The following is a 7,816-nucleotide window of genomic DNA, read 5'->3' on the forward strand; positions in this document are numbered from 1 at the left end:
AATCTGGATATTTCTGTACCACAAAACATTCAGTAACAAAGCTTAGCATCATTCCTTTTGACAGTGCTTTCTAGGCAAATATATATCAGACAAATAAGCCAAATTAGCCAAGTATTTTTCCTGATGAGGAGAAAAAATTCTTCTGACATGTTCCAGGGGCCCTCAGGAAAATATCAGAGTTAACTAGAGGTAAAAGCACCTTTCTGAATTTGATTTTGGAAAGTTGTCAAAAGAAAGTTTCTTTGCCATTTACTTAAATAAGATTATAGGTTGCCATGAAGCAATACTTATCTATTTAACTAGAATGACAACAAAATACTTCAAGGGCAGATACAGAAGTTTACACAGTTGTTAGCAAAGTTTAATGTTTAGTCTTTTAATATATCGATCTCATTTTCTTAAATACTCGGATAATTCATTGAGAATTTAAGCATGAGAAACTGTTTTGATAAAACAATTAGAAAACCTTTTGCAATCTTTCAAAATTAAGAGCAGACTAAAAGTTCAAGAAAACTGTCTTTTTAACTGGAAACAACATTCTAATTTTGCAGTGTACTTGATATCAAGACTCACTTGCTTTAATTTCACATAGCATGACTATATTAATTTTTGCACAAGCTTTCTACAACTTTCTTTTTACATTCAGTGTTCTCCCCCTTTAAATAAATAGCTGTACTTTAGAACAATTACCTTCTTTTACTCAACAAAACGAATTTCCATTCTTTATACTTTCTCTTATTAAAACACACATCTTTAGCATACCGAAATATTTCCTTATTTTTTATTTTTTTAATTTTTAATTTTGGTATCATTAATCTACAATTACATGAAGAACATTATGTTTACTAGGCCCCCCTTCACCAAGTTCCCCCCACATACCTCTTCACAGTCAATCTCCATCTGCTTAGTAAGATGCTGTAAAATCACTACTTGTCTTCTCTGTGTTGAACAGCCAGTCCCGGCCCCCCCACCCCGACGATACATGCTAATTGTAAGGCCCTCTTTCTTTTCCCCCGCCCTTATCCCTCCCTTCCCACCCATCCTCCCCAGTCCCTTTCCCTTTGGTAACTGTTAGTCCATTCTTGGGTTCTGTGATTCTGCTGCTGTTTTGTTCCTTCAGTTTTCCTTTGTTCTTATACTCCACATATGAGTGAAATCATTTGGTACTTGTCTTTCTCCACCTGGCTTATTTCACTGAGCATAATACCCTCTGGCTCCATCCATGTTGTTACGAATGGTAGGATCTGTTTTTTTCTTATGGCTGTGTAATATTCCATTGTGTATATGTACCACTTCTTCTTTATCCATTCATCTACTGATGGACATTTAGTTTGCTTCCATATCTTGGCTATTGTAAATAGTGCAGTGATAAACATAGGGGTGCATCTGTCATTTTCAAACCGGAGTGCTGCATTCTTAGGGTAAATTCCTAGGAGTGGAATTCCTGGGTCAAATGGTATTTTCATTTTGAGCATTCTGAGGAACCTCCATACAGCTTTCCATAATGGTTGAACTAATTTACATTCCCACCAGCAGTGTAGGAGGGTTCCCCTTTCTCCACAACCTCGAGAACATCTGTTGTTGTTTGTCTTTTCGATGATGGTGATCCTTACTGGTGTGAGATGATATCTCATTGTGGTTATAATTGGCATTTCTCTGATGATTAGCGATGTGGAGTACCTTTTCTTTTTTCTTTTGTTTTTTTTTTGAGCACCTTTTCATGTGCCTGTTGGCTATCTGGATTTCTTCTTTACATAACTGTCTATTCAGCTCCTCTGCCCATTTTTTAATTGCATTATTTGCTTTTTGTTTGTTGAGGTGTGTGAGCTCTTTATATATTTTGGATGTCAATCCTTTATCAGATCTGTCATTTATGAATATATTCTCCCATACTGTAGGATACCTTTTTGTTCTATTGATTTTGTTCTTTGCTGTACAAAAGCTTTTCAGCTTCATATAGTCCCACTTGTTCATTTTTGCCTTTGTTTCCCTTGCCTGGGGAGATATGTTCATGAACAAATCACTCATGTTTATGTCCATGAGATTTTTGCCTATGTTTTTTTCTAAGAGTTTTATCGTTTCATGACTTACATTCAGGTCTTTGATCCATTTCGAATTTACTTTTGTGTATGGGGTTAGACAGTGATCCAGTTTCATTCTCCTACATGTACCTGTCCAGTTTTGCCAGCACCATCTGTTGAAGAGACTGTCGTTTCCCCATTGTATGTCCATGACTACTTTATTGTATATTAATTCACCATATATGTTTGGGTTAATGTCTGGAGTCTCTATTCTCTTCCACTGGTCTATGGCTCTGTTCTTGTGCCAGTACAAAATTGTCTTGATTACTGTGGCTTTGTAGTAGATCTTGAAGTTAGGGAGCGAGATCCTCCCATGTTATTCTTCCTTCTCAGTATTTCTTTGGCTATTTGGGGGTTTTTTGTGGTTCCATATGAATTTTTGAACTATTTGTTCCAGTTCATTGAAGAATGCTGTTGGTAATTTGATAGGGATTGCATCGAATCTGTATATTGCTTTGGGCAGGATGGCCATTTTGACGATATTAATTCTTCCTAGCTAGGAGCATGGGATGAGTTTCCATTTGTTAGTGACCTCTTTAATTTCTCTTAAGAGTGTTTTGTACTTTTCAGGGTATAGTTCTTTCACTTCCTTGGTTAGATTTATTCCTAGGTATTTTATTATTTTGATGCCATTGTGAATTGAATTGTTTTCCTGATTTCTCTTTCTATTGGTTCATTGTTAGTGTATAGGAAAGCCACAGATTTCTGTATGTTAATTTTGTATCCTACAACTAGGCTGAATTTGATATTAGTTCTAGTAGTTTTGCAGTGGAGTTTGCAGGGATTTTTATGTACAGTATCATGTCATCTGCAAATAGTGACAGTTTAACTTCTTCTTTACCAATCTGGATTCCTTGTATTTCTTTGTTTTGTCTGATTGCTGTGGCTAGGACCTCCAGTACTATGTTGAATAACAGTGGTGAGAGTGGGCATCCCTGTCTTGTTCCCGATCTCAGAGGAAAACTTTCAGCCTCTCGTTGTTCAGTATGATGTTAGCTGTGGGTTTATCATATATGGCCTTTATTATATTGAGGTACTTGCCCTCTATGCCCATTTTGTTGAGAGTTTTTATCGTGAATGGATGGTGAATTTTCTCAAATGCTTTTTCAGCATCTCTGGAAATGATCATGTGGTTTTTGTCCTTCTTTTTGTTGATGTGGTGGATGATGTTGATAGATTTTCAAACGTTGTACCATCCTTGCGTCCCTGGGATGAATCCCACTTGGTCATGGTGTGTGATCCTCTTGATGTATTTTTTAATTCGGTTTGCTAATATTTTGTTGAGTATTTTTGCATCTATGTTCATCAGGGATATTGGTCTGTGATTTTCTTTTTTGGTGGGTTCTTTGCCTGGTTTTCGTTTTAGGGTGATGTTGGCTTCATAGAATGAGTTTGGGAATGTTCCCTCCTCTTCTATTTTTTGGGAAAAGTTTAAGGAGAATGGGTATAATATCTTCACTGTATGTCTGATAAAATTCTGAAGTAAATCCTTCTGGCCCGGGGGTTTTGTTCTTGGGTAGTTTTTTGATTACTGCTTCAATTTTGTTGATGGTAATTGGTCTCTTTAGATTTTCTGTTTCTTTCTGGGTCAGTCTTGGAGGGTTCTATTTTTCTAGGAAGTTGTCCATTTCACCTAGGTTTTCCAGCTTGTTAGCATATAGGTTTTCATAGTATTCTCTAATAATTCTTTGTATTTCTGTGGGGTCCGTCGTGATTTTTCCTTTCTCATTTCTGATTCTGTTGATGTGTGTTGACTCCCTTTTTCTCTTAATAAGTCTGGCTAGAGGCTTATCTATTTTGTTTATTTTCTTGAAGAACCAGCTCTTGGTTTCATTGATTTTCTCTATTGTTTTATTCTTCTCAATTTTATTTATTTCTTCTCTGATCTTTATTATGTCCCTCCGTCTGCTGACAATAGGCCTCATTTGTTCTTCTTTTACCAATTTTGATAATTGTGACATTTGACTATTGTTTTGGGATTGTTCTTCCTTCTTTAAATATGCCTGGATTGCTATATACTTTCCTCTTAAGACTGCTTTTGGTGCGTCCCACAGAATTTGGGGCTTTGTGTTGTTGTCAATTGTTTCCATATATTGCTGGATGTCCATTTTAATTTGGTCATTGATCCATTGTTTATTTAGGAGCATGTTGTTAAGCCTCCACGTGTTTGTGAGCCTTTTTGCTTTCTTTGTACAATTTATTTCTAGTTTTATACCTTTGTGGTCTGAAAAGTTGATTGGTAGGTTTTCAATCTTTTGGAATTTCCCAAGGCTCTTTTTGTGGTGTAGTATGTTGTTTATTCTGGAGAATGTTCCATGTGCACTTGAGAAGAAGGTGTATCCTGTTGCTTTTGGATGTAGAGTTCTATAGAACTCTATTACATCCATCTGTTCTAGTGTGTTGTTCAGTGCCTCTGTGTCCTTATTTATTTTCTGTCTGGTGGATCTGTCCTTTGGAGTGAGTGGTGTGCTAAAGTCTCCCAAAATGAATGCATTGCATTCTATTTCCTCCTATAATTCTGTTAGTATTTGTTTCACATGTATTGGTGCTCCTGTATTGGGTGCATATATGTTTATAATGGTTATATCCTCTTGTTGGACTGAGCCCTTTATCATTATGTAATCTCCTTCTTTATCTCTTGTTACTTTTTTTATTTTTAAGTGTATTTTGTCTGATACTAGTATTGCAACACCTCCTTTTTTCTCTATGTTGTTTGTATGAAATATCTTTCTCCATCCCTTGACTTTTAGTCTGTACATGTCTTTGTGTTTGCGGTGAGTCTCTTGTATGCAGCATATAGATGGATCTTGCTTTTTTTATCCATTCTATTACTCTGTGTCTTTTGATTGGTGCATTCAGTCCATTTACATTTAGGGTGATTATTGAAAGATATGTGCTTATTGCCATTGCAGGCTTTAGCTTCATGGTTACCAAAGGTTTAAGAATTGCTTGTTTACTACCTTACTGTCTAACTTAACTCATTTATTGAGCTATTATAAACACAGTCTGATGATTATTTCTCTCCCTTGTTATTCCTCATCCTCCATTCTTAATATGTTGGGTGTTTTGTTATGTGCCCTTTTTAGGAGTGCTCCCATCTAGAGCATTCCCTCTAAGATACCCTGTAGAGGTGGTATATGGGAGGCAAATTCCCTCAACTTTTGCTTGTCTGGGAATTGTTTCATCCCTCCTACATATTTAAATGATAATTGTACTGGATACAGTATCCTTGGTTGAAGGCCCTTCTGTTTCATTGCATTAAGTATATCATGCCATTGTCTTCTGGCCTGTAACATTTCTGTTGAGAAGTCTGATGATAGCCTGATGGGTTTTCCTTTGTAGGTGTCCTTTTTTCTCTCTCTGGCTGCCTTTAATACTCTGTCCTTCTCCTTGATCTTTGCCATTTTAATTATTGTGTCTTGGAGTTGTCCTCTTTGGGTCCCTTCTCTCGGGAGTTCTGTGTGCCTCTGTAGTCTGAGCAACTCTTTCCTCCCCCAGTTTGGGGAAGTTCTCAGCAATTATTTCTTCAAAGACACTTTCTATCCCTTTTCCTCTCTTATTCTTCTGGTACCCCTATAAGGTGGATATTGTTCCTTTTGGATTGGTTACACAGTTCTCTTAATAGTGTTTCATTCTTGGAGATCCTTTTCTCTCTCTCTGTGTCAGCTTCTATGCATTCCTGTTCTCTGGTTTCTATTCCATCAATGGCCTCTTGCATCTTATTCATTCTCCTTTTAAATTCTTCCAGAGTTTGTTTTACTTCTGTAATCTCCCTCTGGACTTCATCCCTAAGCTCTTGCATATTTCTCTGTAGCTCTGTCAGCATGATTATGATTTTTATTTTGAATTATTTTTCAGGGAGGCTGGTTAGGTCTGTCTGTGCAGCTCCTCTCTCAGTTGTCTGAACTCTCTTCGACTGGACTAAATTTTTTGCCTTTTCGTGGTGATAGCGGTGGCTGAAGGCAGGTTGTGAGTGTGTCAGCAGGGAGAAGAAAGTCCTTTCCTGCTTGCTGGATGCCTTGCCCTTCTCCACTGCCTGTATCGGTTACCCGCACTCCTGGAGCAGTTACCGGTTTAGTCCATTAAGCTGCTGTGGGTGGGATCTCCATCAGAGCAGTGCTGAGCCCTGCAAGTAGTGGCAGGCATGCCAGGTGTGCTCCTCCGTGATAGTGGCACCCCTGCCAGGCAGCTGTATGCCAGCATCGGCCTTTGGGTCTGGCCCAGGTGGCTGTGCATTGGGCTGGGATTCCGTTTGACTGCTGGGAGCATGCCTGCTCCCTCTTTCTCTGCTGCAGGTGCGCATGGGGCTCTCCTGCATGGGCCTCTATCGGGCTCCTGTGGCTCCTTGGCTGCCAGCGCATGAGCCATACCCAGGCAGTTTGGTTGCAGCCACTTTGTGCTCACACAAGCCTCTCCTGGCCTCCTCTGGCACTGTTGCACGCAGTCTGCTCCCAGTCCCTTCTGGCGCAGCTGCCCCTGGTATGCACTACCACTCTCCCGCTACTGGGCCAGTGTGTCGGGGTCCACGCCAGTTGGAGGAACGACTGGCAGGGTGCTTGATTCCGTGAAGGGTTTCAGAGCTGTGCTTCCTCCCTGGGGTTTAGTTCGCCTGAAGTTCCCCCTGGATTCCCAGCTGCTGGCTAAGTGTGCTGGGACATCTTCGTTCAGCTACGGGGTCCCTATCTCTTCAAGACTTGCAAAAAGCACTTGCTTTTCTTTTGCCTCGGGGGCACCAGTTGCAGGGACATGCCCACAGGTTTTGCTTTCCCATTTCTCTAATATCCAGCACCCCATGCACCTTGTATCTGCGCTCCGGGTGCGGATTTCTAGAGCTGGTTTTTTAGCAGTCCTGGGCTTTCACTCCCTCCCCATTCTGACTCCTTTTTTCTCACTGGGTTCTGGAGTGTGGGAGTGTTCGGGTCCCGCCTCGCAGTGGCTTGTTATCTTACCCCCCTTCATGTGATGTTGAGTCCTCACAGATGTAGATGTATCATGGCTGTTGTACTTTATCCACTGGTGTCTCTTTTAGGAATTGTATTTATTGTATTTTCATAAATATATATGTTTTGGGGAGGAGATTTCCTCTGAACTACTAATGACGCCATCTTCCTGTGATCCTTATGAAATATTTTTTTATTATATTAAGTAGTCTTCATTAGAACTTAAAACCATTTGATAGTTTATAACTTTCAGTGAACACTGAAAAATAGGCCACTGTAAACTGTTACACTAGCATTATTTACATTGATACATCTATGAACATATGTTATAATTTTTGGAAATGTGCTTTACAGCACAATTTCTCATTAGGCACAAAATATGTCTATATAACTAAGCAAACTTTAAGAATTTTGGTTACCACAAAAATTCTCAGGCTGTTTGCATATATATATACACTGTTATACATTAATACAGTATGACTGATGCCAGGGTTCTTGTTTGTGGAGCTGAAGAATGAGCTTCACAGTCAAGGTAGGAGAGCAAGGTACAGGCTTTTATTTAGAGATACAGTGAAAGGACAGAGCTCCCAGCTCATGCCAGGAGGGGACAAGAGAGTCCGTCTTTTGTGCATTGTCTAGGGGGTTTTATAGGCAGTTGAGGATTTTTTGAGAACATGAAAAAACTTAGGGGTGGGGACTTATTAAGTGGTTCCTGAATATTAAAAATTAACATAAGGAATTTCCTGCCTTGATTTCTCTCTGGGACATCGATGCCTTGGTCTGGGAGCATATCAA

This window comes from Manis pentadactyla, chromosome 15 (genome assembly GCF_030020395.1).
Source record: "Manis pentadactyla isolate mManPen7 chromosome 15, mManPen7.hap1, whole genome shotgun sequence".
Classification (NCBI taxonomy): domain Eukaryota; kingdom Metazoa; phylum Chordata; class Mammalia; order Pholidota; family Manidae; genus Manis; species Manis pentadactyla.